The sequence below is a fragment of the Arachis stenosperma genome, chromosome 9 (assembly GCF_014773155.1).
Source record: "Arachis stenosperma cultivar V10309 chromosome 9, arast.V10309.gnm1.PFL2, whole genome shotgun sequence".
In the NCBI taxonomy this organism is placed as follows: Eukaryota; Viridiplantae; Streptophyta; class Magnoliopsida; order Fabales; family Fabaceae; genus Arachis; species Arachis stenosperma.
Genome location: NC_080385.1, coordinates 14,099,676 through 14,119,873, shown reverse-complemented (window position 1 = coordinate 14,119,873; position 20,198 = coordinate 14,099,676).

The following is a 20,198-nucleotide window of genomic DNA, read 5'->3' as shown; positions in this document are numbered from 1 at the left end:
AAAGATTTTTTCAAAAAATGACGTCCAAACAAGTCCTTAGAAATTTGTCAAACACACTAAAAAATACGAAAAAAATCTCTTTTTCATTGAAAAAAGATTTTTTTTATCGATTTAGTGACACCCAAATAAGTACTAAAACAGGTAAAGTTTCGTTTCAAAAATTATTATCTACATAACAATCTTTCATAAATAGATGTGTCACAATAATTAACAGTACATATAAATTTTACTATTAAATTTTACAAAATAAATTAATAAAAAAATATAACATATATATTCACTGTTTATTATCATAGAAGACCAAATTAACACTTTATTTTTTTCAAAAACTAATTAATTCGAAGTCAAAAACTTTAAAAAACTAATAGTTACTTTACTCATAAAACATATATACAAATAAAAATTATTGAAATAAATTTAATAATTTTCTTTCGCAATGACATCTTTTTCCTCTAAATTCTCTACACATAATTCCCCTTATATATCTTATATATCTTAAATAAAAATAAAATATTAGTATTCCATAAAACATATTTATTTATATAATTAGTTGCTCTAAAATATCTGCGTTGAATTATAAAAATCACCTTCATCATTAATATATTATTACACGTAGTGGCATTGCCAAGGATATATTAGTTGGAGGCAACCCTGCTCATGTCCCAAACCAAGGTATATATGCCTGCTTCCATGCTTGTCTAGACCACACTCTTTCTTCTTTTCTTTTGCTTTTGTTCTTTATTCCCCCATCATTTAATTGACCAAGTATTTTGATATAAAAAGTCATTTAAATAAAAATGTTTAAAATATTTTTTTAAAGATATTTTTTAGTAATTAAAATTTAGTATATATAATTAATTAAATTATATTATTTTTGTCAAAATTAAATCAGATAAATTAATTTGACCAAAAAATCAGTGAACTATACCTTAAACCGATCTAAATTAATATTTTTTTTATAAAAATGACTACAACATTTCTATATAAAAAAATAACTAAAATACTATTATTATTATTATTATTATTATTATTATTATTATTATTATTATTATTATTATTGAGAATTCTAAATCTTAACCATTTTCTTTTTTCTTTGTCATTATAGAGTTATGATTTATGATTTTCAATATATATATATATATAATAGAAGTATTTTAGCTATTTTTATAATAGGGTTATTGTAGTTATTTTTTATAAAAAAATATTAATTTAGACTGATTTAAGATTTGGTTTATTGATTTTTCGGACAAATCAATTTATATGATCTAATTTTGACAAAAATAACACGATTTAATTAATTATATATATTAAATTTAATTATTAAAAAATATTTTTAACAAAAGACGTTTTAACCATTGTTGTAAAAATCGAACCGGACCGACAGATTCAACCAAAAAACTGGTGAATCAAACTCTATACTGGTCCAGTCTGATCCGGTATTTGGACCGTACAAAAAATTGAACCAAATTCAGTGAGACTGGTCCGACCGAACCGTTTGAGAGTGAAAATATTTCCAAAATACTTGAAGTGGGGGTTCGAAACCTTGCCCTCATGGAAACAAAAGCACTCCACAAGCACCAAGCTACTATGCTTCTTATTAAAAATTATGCAAATTATAATACATATAGATTTTTTTCATAAAATAATTTATTTTTATTTAATTTATTTTAATTTTAATTATAAATTCACTTATTTTTTATAATTATATAATATCTGTTAATATTATTTTTTAATAAATACTCATAGTATATAATAGTATAATAGATATAAATTAATTAATAAATTATTAAAATTTAAAATAATAGTTATTTTAATATAAAAACAAAATAAAAATGTTTATGATAGTGTAAAAATAATAAAATATTTATTTTTTATATTCCATATTGTTTTAAAATAACTTGATATTTTAAAAATGTTAGTAAAAAATATGTATTTTAAATTTTAATTTTAAACTTTTGATTATTTTTTATTTTTTTTATCATAGGACCGGGTTAACCGGTTCAACTAGTAATCCATCGGTTGAATCAGTGACCTAGTGACCCAGTGACCTGACCGGTTCGATCACGAGATCGGTTCTAACAACTATAGTTTTAACCGTCTTTTATCTAAGTGGCTCCCTTTGATATATTGAGTTCAAATTTAAGGAAAAAAAGAGAACAATCATTTAATTGATTATTGGTAATAATACTTAGATATGGATTATTTAATTTAAAAAATCCTAATTATTTGTTATGTTATTACTTTGTGAAGAACTTTTTAAAGAATTATTGCGTATTTGCAGCATATAGGGAAGAAAAATCAGAATCAAATGTTGGATTAGACGGATTGGTTGAACAAAGTAATATGTCGGGCGTGGGAGGAAGTGTTGATAGACGTTGTTGGAGTTCTTGCTGCTTCTGGACAGGGTGTATATGTTGCGACTTCTTGTCTTTCTTTAATCCACTACCTGCGGGTAACTAAAGAAGAATGTGTTGTTAGAAATAATATATGTTTTGCTAAAATAAGATGTAGACAATAAAACTCTAAATACAAACTCAGTCTTCTTTTGCTCGTGTGATAGCCATGACTCTTGACTCATTTTAGTCTAAAATAATAAAATTAAAAAAGTAGTAAATTAAAATAAAAAATGAAACATAAATTAAAAAAATTGAATAGATCAAATCTATTTTATTATTATTATTATTATTATTATTATTATTTTAACTTTTGATGGTGAACATACAGAATTTCATTAACTAGAAATTAGAAGCCCAACCTTGTAAGAGTCTAAAAGAAACGAGGATTTTAGAATAAGATTCTAAGTTGTTTATTTAGGAGAATATTCTCATGAAGATATCTTCACATAAAAATAATATTGTACAAAGTTTGATATATTTGTCTAAATAGAATTTACAATGTCATCTTTATATAAAGATGTCATAATATGACTATTTCTCGTTTATTTATCTTAAAAAGTATAAAATGTTATTTTTACTACATTCTTGATATATGATACACTTCACTCAAAGACTTTAAAAAAAAATTCGAACTAATGGATATATTTTGTTCTAAATATGAATATGCATGCTCAACAAGTTGAAATGTTTGAAAATAACTAAATAAGTTTTTCTCGTATAAAGAAATTAAAGTAGCCAGATTAGAAAGTTAAAACGTTTAATAAAATCTTACTTTATTTACGTAAAAATCATATAATGAAAATAATAAGATTAGAAATTAGCCACCCTAAAATTATTACCAGATATACTCTTTTCGTTTTGTCAAACAACTTCTAAGCTCAAAGTGATTAAGTACTAATTAATTGGAATATTAGTATGAGAAGTAGTTTTTTTTTTATTTTGACTTAAATAAAGTAGGAATTATAAATTGAAGAAGTATTTCTATCAGTAATATTTTTATTTTTATTTTTTAAAAAAATTAGTAGGCATTTAAAGCATAATTTGAATCATGCTTGGGTTTCTACTTCGCCTCAGCTTGATTAAGTTGGGTTAACAATAGAATATGTGATATAAATCTTTTTAATTTTGTTCTTAAACCATCATAATTGGATAATCACAAGCTAGGTCTCGACAATTTAAATCTTCATGTCATCTCTAGTTTTTTATTTATGTAGAAGCAAAAATTTACCTATATTTATTTAACAAAAAAAGATAAAAACGATAATATTGTTTATTTTTTATTTTTTTTAACGTATAAATAAAACAATTTAAAATAGGTTTTTATTAAAAAAGAAAAAAATTAACTCTTAATATTTTCATGTATTATATATTAAATGAACTAAATTTAATAAATATTTGGATAAAAATTATATTATATAATGATATTTTTAACAAAAATAATTATTTAATAGTTTTAATTTTTTTTAATGAAACAATCTATCTATTTGTCAAGTAATATGAAATAAATATAATTATTTTATATTTTATATGTTATAAATAAAAATAATGGTAATTCACGCAAAGAAATAAGATGCAAACTAATATTATATGGATATGTCTTAAAATCAAATATTTTATATATATGTCCGGATTTAGAGTCTATTTTATATAAATCAAAACTATTAAACTCGATTTAGGGTCATTCCATGTAAATCGAATAAAATAAAGTCGATTTATCTTAGTACACAGTATATCGAATGTAATAGATTCGATTTACTATAATATGTAATAAATTGAATTTGATTTAGTGGTTGTGATGCTCCTAGTAAATTAATTTAATGGATTCATTTTTATAACTCCCAGCTTTGTCATTGATATTGATAAAAAAAAAATTTAAGGATCAATTATAATATAAGTTAGGGATAAGTATTGTTTTGATCCCTAAAATTTAAAATCAAAATCAAAATTGTTCCTAATCTTATTTTTTATTTAAAATCATCCCAAAATTTTATTTAATATTAAAATCATCCTTTCAAACAATTATACCCTCCTATAATCATTTTCATCACAACCCCTTATTCTTATTCCCACTACCAGAAGAGAGAGAGAAGTTGAGACTCAGAGAGACATAGAGAAGCAGAGACTCGGAGAGAAGGAAGCCTCGTCACGCCTAGCCGTCGCTGTCGCGACTCACCCTCACCATCGCCATCGCCGCACCACGACTCCCCATCGCCAGCGCCGGGACTCCCCCACGTACCGTCACCCATCGCATTCGCAGCGCCGCGCCTGACCCTCGCCCTCCTCGTGTTCATCGTCGTCGGAGAGGTAATGGTGGTGGTGGTAATCATGTTTTTCGCATTTTCAAGTTTCTAATTTTTCTTGTTCATTATAATCCCTACTTTCTTAATTTTTGTTCTTAATTTGTGTTCTTGTTCTTCATATACATAATCATGCACAATTATAAATGAAGAAACAAGAGTTTGATTTGTAGCGTGCGATATTAAGGCAGTAAAAGGTGTAAGGTTGGTTATTTTTGAATCTCCATGAAAGACAAAGCAGCAAGAACAATTGAATATAGAAGTTATTTTGCTTCTTCCATTTTTTAAGGTTGCTGTGTTTCATGTGTTTGAATAGCGGGGGTTGGAAGAAAACCAGGGGAGCCATTTTTAAAGGTTGCTGTGGTTCATATATATTAATTATATGTTCTTGGTAATTGCATTTATAAATTTTTTATTCTTGTAATTAGAGATGAATTTGAAGATTTTTTATTCTAGTTAGTTGGATTTAAGTTCTAAATTTTGTTAATTGAAGAAGAAGATGAAAGTTTTGTTATTTGATGAAGAAAAAGACGAAGAAGAAGAGTGAAACGTGAGAAAGGGAGAGTATTTTTGTTATTTAAAAAAATATTTTATTTAAAAAGGACGATTATAATACGAAATAAAACGTTAAGGATGATTTTAAATTTAAAATAAGGTCAGGGACGATTTTGATTTTAACCCGACCAAAACAATACTTATCCGATCCCTATAAGTTAACTAAGCCATTTTTCTCTTATTTTTCATTTTGAAATTTGAAAAAATTAGAATAATAATTTTTTTTTTTTGTAAGGGACTTATTTTTCAACTAATTGGTTTTCTAGAAAAACAAAAATTAGAAAAAAGAATATAAAAAATTTAATTGGCTTTGAAGAACTTCGAAAGTTGCATTGGCGATGTGCTCTGGGCACCCTTGTTTCTTTATTATGTAAGGAAAAACAATTATGGTATTTTTCTCCTTTTCATAAAAAAATTGTAACTTGGAGGGAAAAAAAGTATTGTGATAAAGACAACGCAAAAGGAAAATAATTGAAGGAAGAGAGGTGAGGATAATGACTCAGAAAAAAAAAGATTGAGATCAAGAAGAAAAACAAGAAAGATTGTCGTTGAACTTGAAGTAATGATTTTTTATGGCTAGGAAGGTGAGACCATTGTGGCCCCCTATTGAGAGGGCCAAGTTGCATGCTTTCTGCATATACAAGACAGTGACAATATGGATATTATTTCGAGTGGGTGTCACAGATTTAAAGGGCATGTTTGATTGTAGTGTTATATTTTCTCTGGCATTCTTTCCGATATCCATTGATATTTGTAACTCATGTAGAACAAAGTGAAGTAAACTGGAATGGGCAAAGGTGGTGATGGTTGTTGGTGAAGGGTTAGGAACTGGAGATGAGTAGGATTAGAGTTAGAGGTTAGATTAAATTAAAATAAAAAAATATTTGAAAAGTTTAAATAATTTTTTAGAATTTAAATAATTTTGTTAATAGAATTTATTTATAAATATAATATTAATTTTATTTTTTTGTAAATAAATTTATTGGTGGTCTAAATATTTGTAAAATTTATTCTTTAAATTATCTATTCATTTATCATTTAATACAAAATTGATTTTTTTTATCTTGATTAATATTTAATTTTACAATTAATTTTATCTAGATTAAATGCAAAGTTGGCTTCTTTCCATTGATGTTTAATTTATAATTTAATGTATATGCATATTAATTACAAATTTAACTCTTGGCAGTTGGCACTTGGCACACATTATCATGCACTATAGTGGCAAGTTTGGTAGGAAGCTTTGTAAATATTGAAGATTTTTGAGTTATATTTTTGTTTTATCAACTAAATATTATGGTAACTTATAATACAGTTAAACCTGGATTGAATTTTTGCAATAATAAATTTTATCTTTAATAATGAGTCATTTTTAACTAACTATCCGAGAGTATCTGTAATTATGTCTGAATCTAATATAAAATAATTTTGTAAAATTGTCCACATACTATATGTGTATTGTAACATCTTACCACACAAAACTTTACGCTATAGTCGTAAATTAAAAACGGTGACTAGTGAGGTATTACGATACCTAAAATAAAAAATACATACGTAGTATTTGAAGAATAATAATATAACTAGGAGGCTATAAAGGAAAGATAAACAAAACAATAACCATCACCACACTCAAAGCGTCAAAGATAGAAAATATCGTATACGGAAACAATATATATATATATATATATATATATATATATATATATATATATATAGATTTGGAATATAAACATAATAAATACTAATTTCGACCTTCGAAAAAAAGGTCGGTTAGATTATTACAAAACTAAAAAAGTATACAAGATAAAATTTTGCTTCTCTAAAATAAAATCTCTAGGAGGAATATACAATAATATTTTCAAAAGTAGAGAATAAATACTAAGCTACAAAATACAGCTCAAAACACAAGTCTTCTTTGCTTCACTAAAAGAGTCATACACACTTAACGAGATGCATCACGCTCTATATCTGAAAAACAGAAATTCTCACAACGGGTGAGAATTCGAAGGTTCCTAGTAGGATAATAGTTCCAAATATAGACTATATAAAGAGCCATGAACCTGCTAGACAATTCTAGTCTCCAAACTCACACGGTTCAAACCTATGATTTTACTAATTCTAACAGGGTTAATATGCTAAGTCTCAGCACTTATATATTGTCTCTAGCCTCAATATTTTCCAACACAAAGTTATCATTGGTCTCGATATCATAATTGTTCATTTCAGTAATTCAGTATTCAATTTAGTAGTAACAAATACAATTAATAGTCAATGCAAATTAGACACAAGTAAGAAATAAGTATAGCGCGTAATACAATTAACAATTAACATAAAATTCTGATAGACAAACCAAATATAATATGCACACCCAAATAACAGCAAGTAGATGCATATGATGCATGTCTGTTCTATTGGCCATGAGCTCACATGTCGGTTATTCTACCAAATTCGACACAAAATCCGGCTGGCAACTACCGGACGGTCTCTCGGTGTGCATTCGCATGAGAAATTTAAATAAGTCATGGTACCATTATCTCAACGGAGAGTGTTGTCTCACTTTCTCCTAGAGGTAAAAATCATGTCAAAACAATGGAGACTGCTATCTCACCTTGCAACCTGCGAGAATGGTGCTAGTAGAGATATAGTGCCCGGTACACTCTTGGGATATAGTGCCTAGCACACTCTTAGGATATAGTACATGGCACACTCTTCAATCATAATCACAATCAAAATCGAAATCGGAGTCGAAATCATAATTTCTTATTTTTATATTCATTACAAGGATAGTTATCCTCAAGTCGTGAGTGGGATGAAATTACTGTCCTCACCATAGTTGAAAATTGAACCAAAGAGAATCCTTAACCTTCTATCTAATCTCCCAATGTAACAAGAGAGGGGATTCTCAACATCAAACTTGTCCACAGCAATAAAAAAGGAAATCTTTCATCCTCAATTTGTCTAATTACTCAAGGATATAGTTTCCACCACACTCTTAGGATATAGTGCCCGCCACACTTTTCAATAATAATTTTCATCCTAAGCCTCATAAATCCTCACTTTTTGATCTAAGTCCCAAATTAATTCAGTTTAATCCTAGTCATAATTTTAACCAACTTCGTAAAGCATAACTCATCATAACCCCATTCACATAAATATATATGTACAATTTGGGAAAATCCTCAACCTCCCAATTTGTGAGCGGAATTAAACCACCGTCTTCACATCACACTATAACCACGAATAAGCGAAATGGAACCACTATTCTTGTCCGGTGCAGGTACCAAATCAACACGCAAGGGAGACAAAATCTACGACTTTGCCACGCAAGTAGGATAAACTTCTGACCTTGCCAATTAACTAACAGTTCTAAATAGATGACCCCTTCCTATCCTGCAATTACTAGAACAACCACATGATTCTTCTCAAATGAATGGTGATTGTGACGACTTCGATAATTTAAAAGAAAATTATTTAGATAAATATGAGTATAGTTATTTATTTTATTTTGGATAATTTGTATTATTAGTTGATTACGATTTAGATGAATATAAGTTTGAATTTTATCATTTATTTTATTTTAAATCTTTAATTTAAAACATTATTATTTATTATTTTGCAAAATTTACAAATTTATTATCTAATATTTTAGTATATTTATTTTTATATTTCAAAATTTATTTATATTAATTGTCTATTATTTTTAAATAAAACATTAATAAAAAAAATATGACTAATAAAATCGATAGAACTGTTGTTGCTTTTTTTAATTTGAAAAAAGAGATAACAGTCTTGTGGGTACTTTAATAATAGTAATTATAATCTCTTAAACATAATTTTTTATTTAAATTTGAGAGTAAAAAATTGTTTGAAATAATATACTAAATATGTATTAATATATTATATAAATTTATTATATAATAAAATAGAAAGAATATGTAATATATTAGTACATGAATGATAAGATTTATGTATGATTAAAGTTATGATGTGTGTATTAATGTTTTAAATTAATTAATGTAAAAAAAACTATATAATTATATTATTAAAAAATAATATTATAATTTATTATTAATTAAATTAAAGATTATTAATATAAATTGTACTATAATTATACATACTTTTTTTAAAAATTAAATAATCAAATTATTGTATCATTAATTGAGTAATGTATTTTTTAAGGTCACATATTTAGAGGATAGTTCTAATAGAAAAAATTTCTGTGACACATCGTCTAAGACATTGAAGATACAACCAATATAATAATTCACAATTTTTTTATACATTATAGTGATGTCTTGATATATTCTTTTTATTTTTGTCTATTAAATTTACCTCAATAATTAGAGAATTATTTGTTACTATTTTTAATAATATATCTATCGTTAATTTCTAACTACTACTCAAAACGATATTATTATTATTATTATTATTATTATTATTATTATTATTATTATTATATTGTTTGATATTCGTATAGATTAAAAAAAAATAAGAAATTATTTTAAACAAGTTATATATGTGTATGATATTTTTTTAAAATATATTTCAAACATAAATATAAGAAAATAAATATTTTTGTGCATAAGTATAAACGCTAGTTATCATTTAATACAAAATTGATTTTTTTTATCTCAACTAACATTTAATACAAAATTGATTTTTTTTTATCTCAACTAACATTTAATTTTATAATGAGTAATTATTTAAATCAGTTTTCAAAAAGATTTTAAAAATATACATTTTAGTCTTCAAGAAAAATTAATATACCGATTAATTCCCATGGTTTTATTTTGGCAGATAAATTAGTCTTTAGTTCATTTTCTAGCAAAGTAATTACCTAAATCAGTCTACAAAGATTTTAAAAACAGACATTCACTATAAGGGAGGTGGAATTGGCGGCGGTTTTTTTCTTGATTATCGCCGCAAAATCAAATGCCGGCGGTTAACTGGACCGCCATGGATATGGGCGCCGGGATTGCGTTTGGCGGCGGTTTTCAGCAACCGCTGGTATAACCGCCGCTAAATCAAAATTTTGCGGCACCCCAATAGAAAACCGCCGCCAAATGAGACTGACAGGATTTGCTTCGTATTTACCGGCAGTTTCCAAACCGCCGCAATTTATCTCCATATGTCTAAGTTCCCGCACATTTAGTGGTGGTTTAAAGGGTACTATAGTTTCGCTCAAATTTACCAGCGGTTGCAAACCGCCGCCAGATGTAACAGTTTTCATAATCTTTGAACCTAAACAGAGGCGGTTTAAAATCGCCGCTAATTTAAGAAAATTAAAAAAACGAAATTTGTGTTTTTTCAAAAAAAAAAAAACACGCATAATTTAATTAAAATATTATTGAATTATTTTTTAATTCTTTTTATATTTTTTATTATTTTAAGAGTGAATATTTTTAACTATAGAATCTAAACTTGTAGCAAAATCAAAATTAAAATATAAGCAAAATGAAATAATATATCCATCAAAATACAAAGGAAACAAATCTCTTTCAAAGAGGTGCTCAGTCTAATTCAATAAAAAGTTTGCTTCAATGCAAAATATCTCCAATCCTAATATTCTATTTTTCACTCTATCATTCCACAAAACTCATCCCTGCAGCGATGTCTGGTGGCAGCTCCTCACCCTGCCGTTTAAACAGATAAATCAGAGCACTCTCCATTGCCTTCATCTTTTTCTTATCTGTTGCTGCATCATCCTCCATCGCCTTCCTCTTCAATTTCTCGCCTTCCAGCTCTGCCTGCAGTTCAAGAAGCTTCCTTTGGGTCTCCTCTAGCTGGACTCCGTTACCCAGCGCATGTGAGTTTGGACCAAAAAGTTGACTAGGAGTCGGTCTGAAACCTACATCACACACTCTTCCCGGTTTCTCTTTTCCGAAAACCCGAGCAATGAAATCATTTTGAGACAACACTCTAGCAGACGCATCCTCTTGCTCAATCTCCTCAATTCTTTCCTATAGTCACAAATTAGCAAATACAAGCATGTTGTGGATAGGTCCATCTCATGTCAAGAACACGCCAAACAGGAATATTAATTATATCACTTTCATCACAATAAAACAGACACAAATGTTACAATAAAAATTACGGCGCAACAGATAACAACATAAAACAACTAAAATAGAGCATCTGTTTCATAGGATACCAATCATTATAAAAAGAAATAAAGGATAAGTGAAACTCAATCATTTAAATTCTACCCCAAACACTACAAGAATAAGGCCGATTAGCTACTACAAAAACAGTCAGAAAATCATCGCTAATCTGACGCAAAATACAATTTGTGACGGATTAGCTACCGCCTAGCAACCAATGCTTTCCTCGCTAATTACAAGTCGCAGATCAGTGAGACAAACACAATAGTCGCTAATTCATCGGAAAAGTTTTTTAGCGACTAAATAGATAGTCGCAAATCTATCACTAAATTAAAAGTTAATTCCGTAAAAGAAATAGACTAATAGGTAGTCGCTAATTAGCGTCAAACATTGCTGCAGTAAACTCATCGCTAAATCCAAGCTAACTTCGTAGAGAAAATAGAATGCTTAGTTGACGCTAATTGGTGAGGAATTTTTCCAAATCTAACTCGTCGCAAGTTGTTAGCTAATATGATCGCAAATCTATCACAATTTATAGCAAATCTATAGCTAATCTTTGAAAATCCTTAATTAAATTTGTAGGAATTTTGTTGCTAAACCAAAGCTAGTCTAAATGAGAAACCAAAGTTACAAAGTAGTCACTAATTTGCTAGAAAATAATATATATTTAATTAGTTGCAATACTATCGCAACTGTCATTACAAATTCCTTTTAAACTAGTAACAAATCGATAAATATCTCGCACTATAAGAAAAACTGGCTTTCGCTACGCTTTTAAAGCGTGCCAAAAAGTAGAGATACAACCATGCTTTAAGAAACATGCCAATTGAATTGGTTTTGGCTACGCTTCGAAAGTGTGCCAATAGGAACCATAACCACGCTTTTGAAGGGAGAAAATAAGAAAGTATAAAAAGAATTGATTTTTTATTAATTTACATGCTATAATTATAACTAACAAAATTACAATCCTACAATAAAACTAATAATTTAATTTACATTAGGCAAATGTAATGCCAATAAGCCATAACAACCTCTTTATTTCAAGCTAAAATATGGAGAAAAATGCTTATTCCATTTTTGGTAAATTTGTGGAGAAACCATCAATTGAATGTTGATTACCTCATCAGTTCTGCAGATTACAAAAAAGCAACACAAATCAATAAAAAAGGGAAATTTTTTGTCCATATATGAGGTCATAGAACTATAAGCCAACCTAACCCATGATGTAGAATTCCATAAATGGATTCATAGAAGATGATCACCAAAGTAGTAAGAAATTCAACAAAAAAGAAAAGAAAAGAAATTTATAATCATAAAGAATCCAACAACAGTCAAAATCAAAAGCACTGCACTACACTACACAACATCATGTGATTCTTGTTTGCATGCAAAAGAAATTAATTAAGATAAACAACAGAATCAAATAGAAGAATGCAAGATGAGAAATTAAAGCAGAAACTTTACCAAGAAATACAAATAGGATTGATTTTCAACTCCTCTCAACAGAAGGGAACATGGTGAGTTGAAAATAGTATGAGCCAGCAAATAGCTGAATAATTGATAAGAGACTCTGAAAAAAGAGAGTAAAATAATTGACTATTTAACACTAACCTAAAATCAAACAATTGATTCTCATTAAAAGAGATTGCATCAGAAAACAGGTTCAATAACATCAGTCTACAGTAGTAATTTGTGCAAGTTCAACTAACACAATCAGTAGAGGATGTTAACCTTCTTTCCAGGAGCTGCTTTATTGCCTGGTGCCTGAGCACTTTCCCCTCAACCAACACCTGCATTTTTGCCAGCTTCCTTAGCTGTCTTATGTGTTTTGTTTCCTTTAACTTCATATTTACCTTTCTCAGCAGCAGAAATTGGAAAACCATCCTCATCTTCACTTTTCGAAACAGGATGGCCAGTCTCACCCCTAATAACTATTGGAAACTGAGAACTTTTTGTTATCTTCCTCTTTCATCTAAGCTTCCTGTTTCTTTTTCTTCAATTTCTGAGCTGGATCTTCTTCATTTTTAGGCATTTCATCATCCACTATTTCCTTAATTCTAACTATATAATTAATTAAATGCAATTACAGAACGAATGAATACGCGAATAAACAAGAAGGTTCATGCCACAATACAAAATAATTGCTATTACTTTGTATGAGCATCAATTAGAACACAACATAATGATTTAAAAAAAATAAATAAGAAAAAAAACAACATAAGGAAGGGAAAAAGGCAGAAAAGAATCAGATGCTAGCTTTAACAAAAGTCAATAATAATGCAATCAACTAATCAATACCTCCCCTATTTGGGACAGGCGAAGATCAGTACATTTCCATATCACTGTCATCTGTGTAGTATACCCTCCAATTTCTCAATGCCCTCCCTGACCCTCACCCACTCCATTAAATTCCCACTCTTACACCCTTGCTCACTCTCTTTGTGACTATTTTAAAACCATGAGTTATCCATGGATGAAAAAATGCCCAGATCTTCATGTTCCTACATATTCATGTGAACAAATCTCATTAATCAAGTAGATCAAATTGCACAGTAAATGATAAGCATAATGTTCAACATACAGCAAAAAAAATTTAACCATCAGAAAATCAGTCCAAAAGAGAATTCATACTACCACAAACTCAGCCGCTGCAGCAATATCCTCATCAGATAGAAATTCAGATTCGACTCTTTTCGACATATGTTTAATTAGCATTCGGGTGGAAAAAGATTAGCAGTTAAAGGAGCCGCATCCAAAGCAATGAAATTGTGTTGCGGAAATGAGTAGACTCTTGTGGTAAATTTAGTGGTATTCAATCAATTAGGTAACTCTTAGCAAGTGCTACGCGTGCTTCATACTATATAGAAGTATGGAAATTTCGCCTCTTTTTTATATCACCATTTTCTTTTACGAGATTCTACTAATCCTTATGCTCTAACTAGTCTTAATATTCTAACAACAAATTACAGGTTAAGAAATAACTAAAAAAGAACGGGTACCCACTTCAAGTGGTTTTAGCGGAGAAGAGGAAAGTGATAGCTACTCATGAGCAAGAAGTATCCATCATTTTCTTTTTCTTATATATTTAATAAGAAGTAAAGAAGCAACAAAGTGTAAATAATAGGGGTAGGAGTGGCTAGGCCAGAAACGAAGGATGAGCTAACAGGCTGAAACCTTCCCACTAATCTATATGAGGAGTGCGCCTTTTCTATAACAAGTTCTCCAATGAGTAGATTTGTTCATTATAAATCCTTCTTTTTGCAGTTAGTTTCAGGGTGAAAGCCTATTACCAGATAGTAAATGGGGTTTCTTTTCTATCTATTATCATTCATTTACCATAGTCAGCAACAACATTTCAAAAAATCTCTCAGAATAAGCAAACATAAAAAAATCATTATTATTAACGCAGCAACTCAAATTAAATCCAGCAACTCACAATTAAACGTAAATTAGCAACTCACAATTAAACCTAACTTAGCAACTGAGAATTAAACAAGCAAAAATAATTTTAAGAGATAGAGAGCTTACTGGCACGAGGAAGGAAGGGTAGTGACAGTGATGTAGGAATGGGCAGGGACAGCGATAGAGGAAAGGAAGTGAGCTTGGACGGAGAGAGAGTGAGAGAGAGCTCAAAGCAGGGCCATTGAACTCGGCTACAATACGCTCAACCTTCGTGACGGTGGCAGAGAAATGGGAACTGCCATCGAAGACAGAGAGAAAGAGAGCGCTCGGATGAGAGGAGAGGAGAGCTTCCTACGACGGCGACGAAAGGAGGAACGAATCGAAGAGGGTCGAACCGTCGAGCAGAGCTTCCACACACGACGACGGGAGGAACAAATTGAGGAGAGCCGAACCACCAAACAGAGCTTCTCACGCGCGATGCGGCACCCACGGTCTATCCCTGGAGGAGAAGAGTTCGACGATAACCGAATAGGGATGGTCGCTGCTGCGGCTGCATTCAAGGAGGTTTGGCACTAGTAGGGTTCTCCAATTTTAATTTTTAGAGAAAAAAGATAGAGGTGAAGTGCCTTCATACGAGTTAAATGCTTGTAGGGGTGATTTCAAATTCGAAATAAAATGTTTTTTTTCGAGTTACTGTTTTTTTCTTTTGTTTTCAAATTTTCATTTTGATTTTTTTTTTAAAAGTTTAAATTTTAAAAAAAGATTTATAAGGTAGATAAGATTATTATTAATAAATACAAAAATATTTATGTAAATATCAATGATCTTATATTAAAACAAATAAATTAAAATAATTTTTATTCTTTTAATTTAAGAATATTTTTATATATTAAAATTTATATTTTCATAACCAAAATCTCAAAAATCAGTTCAATTTAATTAAATATATATTATTGAATATTTTGTATTTAATAAAATTTATTTAAAGTATAATTTATAGAACAATATATATCATATAAACAAATAGTAAATAAGTATTCGGCATTCGAATTCCATCTCATATATATACATACATACATACATATATATATATATATATATATATATATATATATATATATATATATATTCATGTAAAATATTTAATAGCTCAAGGACTAATGCGAGTGTCCAATTTGAGTTCATTAAAATTTTGAGGGTCAAATTGAATGCGACCTCAAATTTCAAGGTGGGTCAGATTTCAAGTCGGTTCCACAAAAATAAATGTACTAGCATAGTTGTCAGAACTAAACCGGTGATCGAACCGGTCAAGCTACTAGTTCACTGGTTTATTGGTTCAGCCGATAAATTACTAGTTGAACCGATAAAATTGGTCTCACGTAAATATAAAATATAAAAAAGTTAAAAACTAGTGACTCAATTTGAAATATACATATTTTCAATAACATTTTATGAAGAATCAAGTCTCAACTTCTAAAATAACTAATATAAAAAAAACCATAAAATTTATCAGTAATACTACAATAGTATCTTAATTTGACACAATAAAAAAATAATTAATTCACAAAGCATATCATCTAACTATAAGATTAGTAAATTTTAACACTAATATTAAAACAAATAACCTTAATCACAATACTAGCATTGAAATAGATCAAGTAAATTAATAAATTTTTAGTAGAATTTATATTTATATTAATAATGGTATATAATTAAAATGTAAGTAATTTGAAAAATAGAAAAAACAAAAATTAAATTAAATTAGATATTTATGTATACTATATAATTAATACTTGTCACGTATAATAATAAGAAGTACAATGGTCGAGTGGCAAGTGGAGATTAATTTTGCTGACGGTTAAACTGGTTTGTATCGGTTCTTGTCGATTTTGACCGATTTGATCCAGTTCTTACCGATTTATACCGATTTCCTTCCTTAAACGGTCCAAGAAGTAAATCATACCGAATTAGGGTCCGGTTCACCAGTTTTTCGGTCGAAACGGTCGATCTGGTTTGGTTTTTATAACTATGTGTACTAGCTTTTTTTTTAAAAAAAAAGGCATCTTTTTTGGCTCGGGAGTCGACCAACTTAATTTGTTATTTTTTCTGGTTAATCGAGTTAAGTCATTTAGACTTACATTTTTATGAGATTGATTTTAGAGTAAAATACCTATCTATTTAAGTTAAGTAAATGAGCTAGTGCAATGAATTTGACTCATTTTAAGGATCCTAATTAATTCAAGAGCTAACTCGGGATTAATCTTTTATTGAATGAATTCTAAAATGATTCTAATTAATAATAAAACTTGTACGATCATATGCAAATAAATTCTCATATATAACAATTTATTTATCTTATCTATTATATTTTTTTTAGTATATTTGTGATTGAAAATTATCAACATTATGCTCCTATTTCCTAAAAATATTGAATTTTTAAACTTGTCTTTAAATTATATTAATTTTAAACTTCAATTCAAATTAATAGCAAAATTTTCATTAAAATTCACAAGTTTGTGATTTAATTGGGAAAAAAAAAATCTTTTTTAAGGAAAATCTTTTTATTTGAGTTGTTTGTGAAAACTTTAAGAATTGACATCTTGCTAGAATATTGTAAGTTATTAGTTATTAAAAATTAGCTAGCTAATTATTAGTCACAACTTTGAGACTTTAATTATTCTCTCATTTAAAATTGATTTAGATTAGTGAAAAAATTGTGACAAATTATATTAGCGTGCTTGGCAAATTTGCTTCAAATTTTTCGTGAATTTTTCATGGATTTATATAGAGGTTAGTGAGTAGTAGCAACATGAAATAAGGACAAAATAAGGACTAATGTTTTTTCTGACAAATTAGTAGCAACATGAAATAAGCGAAAAAAAAGTCTATCAGTTGTTAAACGGTCGCTAATTCCTCACTAAATAAGCTTTTGATTAGTGACTCAATTGCGACCAGTTACTTCTAAAATTTTCTCGATCAGCTTTGGGTTTGTTATAACTCTGCGACGGATTTCCAACGAGATTAGCGAGTAATTTGCTACAAAATAAGTAGGATATAGCTTTTGCTTTACGACAAGATTGCAGTTGCCAAGTCGCTCGCTAAATTAAAATTGTGACAACTTAGCGACAAATGTATTTCGCCCGCTAATCAGCGACTTGAAATCAGCGAATGAAGTGTGTCAGTTGTTAAACGGTCGCAAATTTCTCGCTACTTAGATCCCAGGTGCTCAATATCTTATTTCCACTTTAGCGACTAATTAGCAAGGAACACTTTCCTAACTGAATGATTTATCCATTGCGACGAGTTAGCGATGATTGTTTTCTGTCGCTACCCTAATTTTGAATTTTTACAATATTATGCGACAAAATAGCGAGAAACTAGTTGCTCGCTAAAAATATAAATTTTGGTGACAAATTAGCTAGGAAATTGTCCATCGCAAATTGCATTTCTAGTCTTTGTGACGGATTAGCTAGTAATAGTGTTCCTCACTAATTAGACTTTTCGCACAAAATTTATTTAGCGACGAACTAGTGTGTGAATTCTTTCTCGCTAATTGTATATCAAACACTTGCAACGGAATAGTGACAATAATATTCCTCGCTACTTTACTTTTATTTGATTGAACCCCTAAGTGACTGATTTGCTAGAACATTGTCATTCGCTAATTAATTTGTGACAAATTAGCGAGGAAATTTTCCCCGCTCTTTGTTTAGCTACAAAAGTCAATTTGCGAGAAACAAACTTACTCGTGAATCTCTCGCTAATCAGTCGCTTTTTTCAAGTTCTGATATTTTGTGACCGCTCATTAATTTTGTCGTTAGTCCGTCACTAATTCCTGGCAAGTTAGTGACGAATTAGTGACAAAAAATATTTTTCGCAAAAATTCGTCGCTAATTTGTCAAATTATTGTAGATGTCTAAGTTACTATTTAGTTGAAAATGTCTAGAAACATAGCAAGGTAAATCTGTAACAATAATTAATAAGTAGTACTTACACCAATTGCTCTTGCTTCCTCATTGATATAGGAGCCATCCTTTTTTTTTTGTGTACTGTGATCCATGACTCTCCTCTACCGACTCTTCTCCCTTGTTGTTCCGACTATATCAACAAAGTTCAAGCCATCACCATATTCCACACAACCAAGGTATCTTAAGTCATAAAAAAATTATAAATTATGTTTTTATTATTTTATATAAACATAATTTTTATATACAAATTTAATTTTTTAATATTTATATATAATTCTAGCTTCAAATTATAAATACTAGTGTATCAGTAGACACTAATGTGTTAATTGATTCAGTCTTTTATTATTAAATATGTATAAAAAATTAGTTAGGATAATAAGTTATCTATAATTTAATTAAAATATTTTAAAATCCGCATGTCGATGTGTGTCGTATCGTGTCGTGTTTCATATCTGTATGCGTGTCCATGTATCATAGCTTCATATAATTAATAATGTTTAACAAAATTTATTTTAATATATATATATATATATATATATATATATATATATATATATATATATATATATATATATATATATATATATCTTTGCCTCCACTCTTAAAATTTTCTGGATCCGTTACTGCATACTAGAAAAAACAACTAATTTGGATTGATATTTAATTTTATAATTAATTTTATTCACATTAATTACAAATTTTACTTTTTTCCTGGTTAATGTTTAATTTAATGTACATGAAATTAATTACAAATTTTTCTCGCATAGTTATCAGGGGGCGGGGGGTTTGTTTTGGGTGTGGGTGGGTTATATTTAAGTAACGATGGTCTTTCTTCTTTTCTATATAAACTATCCTTTTCTTGATCATTTTCACATATTTCTTCATCTAATTTTAGTTCATCTACTAAAAATGGCTTCAAAATATGCAATAGTCATTATAGGACTCTTAGCTTTGGTTATTATTGTTCCTTCAAAGATAGTTGCAAGAGATTTTCTTCAGACTTTCTCTAGCTATGAAGCAGGTGATCTCTTTACACATTGCTTTATGTAATTATGTTATTCTCACATATTTTTAATAATTGATCTGTATCTATTTACTATATAATGATTGTTACTTTGTTACATAAATTATTTTATAAAATAAGTGTAAAGTAGGAATTAGATCATTGAAAATTTTGATTTAAGATTAATTAATTTTAAAAAAAATAAAATTATTAATTAAGTTCTTTATGATAGTAAAGAGTAAATATGTATGTCCTTTCATTAATGGATAGTACGAAATGAGACGAAATTGCACATATATTTCGTTATTTAGAGTGATGCGCGTCATGTTTGGAAGCTATTTTTAAAAAAGATCTTTTACAAAAATAAAAGTGATTTTATATTTAGATATCTCATATAAAAAGATCTTTTTATCTATCAATTATGTTTGGATAAATAATATAAAAATACTTTTTTGTTAATTTATTATGTAAAAAAC